Below are 1,401 nucleotides of genomic sequence, written 5' to 3' on the forward strand. Positions count from 1 at the left end.
GAAACCCTGTACAGGGTCGCTATGAGTCAGAACCGACTCCATGGCACAAAATAACAACAATATTGAAAATAGCAAAATTTTTGCAAACTTGACTTTCTATCAACAAAACATTGAATAAATTGAATATGCATGCCATGGAGAACTACTGCAACCAAAAAAGGAATTCTAGTCACCTGCCACTAAATCAACCAATACTCAGCTCTTGCTGTTTATTGTGTATCAATATACAAGACAGAGGAACAGAAATCTCCTAGATCTTCCAACACGACAGGAAGGCCCCAATGAGTTTTTAAGGGGGAAGAAAACCAAGATCCCAGAACTTGTGATCAGGTATTGTTGTATTGTTTTTCTATTCCAGTAATTAGGGTGATTGCGTCAGTATGTTAGGATAGTCATATCTCGAACATAATAACAGTTTCCACCATTCCTGTTTGTGGAATTTGCTTTTGTTCCCAAGAGGAGGTTGTCTACTCATTTGAACCACAAGTTCTGCTCTGGTGATTGAAAAGAGTGATTTACTATGGAATGTAGCTTTGGTTATGTGCGGTGAATTCAGTTCCGACTGAACGACTGTAAATCTTTACGAAAGCAGAAAGCCTTATCCTTCTCTCGCAGAATAGCATGTATTTTTGTACTATTGACCTTGAGGTTATCAGCCCGACTCACAACTACTATGCTACCAAAGTGTAGATAGAGAGGGAGTTCAACTTTAATGATAGTCACTGTTCTAAGATGACAATTTGGGTTCTATTTTACTTTAGACTTAAACCAAAACTTTTTGGTGGTGGTGGTGGTGGTGTGCCGAGAAGTCGGTTCGACTCATAGCAACCCTGCATAGGGTTTCCAAGGCTGTAAATCTTTACAGGAGCAGAAAGCATCATCTTTCTCCCACAGAACAGCTGGTGGTCCTGAACTGCTGACCTTGAGGTTAACAGGCCGACCCATAACCACTACGCTTCTCCATTTCACGATTACTAAGCTGATAATGGAGTGCTGGTGTGGAGCTGTAGGATAAGCAATGGAGCGTAAGGTCAGTTTGGCAGTTCAAACTCACCAGAATTGGACCGCAAGGTCGGTTTGGACCACAAGGTTGTCGGTTCAAATTCACTAGCCGCCCCTCAGAAACCCTGTACAGGGTTGCTATGAGTCAGAACTGACTCAAGGAACTGTGGGAGAATGCACTGGACTTCAGTAGCAGTTTGAACCACAAGGTCAGTTTGAACCACAAGACCATTTGAACCACAAAGTCAGTTTTAACCACAAGGTCAACGGTGTTGTGAGATAATGCACTGGATGGCAAGAACGGTTTGAATCATGAGGTCAGCAGTTCAAATTCACCCACCACTCCTACAGGGTCACTTTGAGTTGGAATCAACTCAAAGGCACTTAACAACATATATA

This window comes from Chrysochloris asiatica, unplaced genomic scaffold (assembly GCF_000296735.1).
Source record: "Chrysochloris asiatica unplaced genomic scaffold, ChrAsi1.0 scaffold00227, whole genome shotgun sequence".
Classification (NCBI taxonomy): domain Eukaryota; kingdom Metazoa; phylum Chordata; class Mammalia; order Afrosoricida; family Chrysochloridae; genus Chrysochloris; species Chrysochloris asiatica.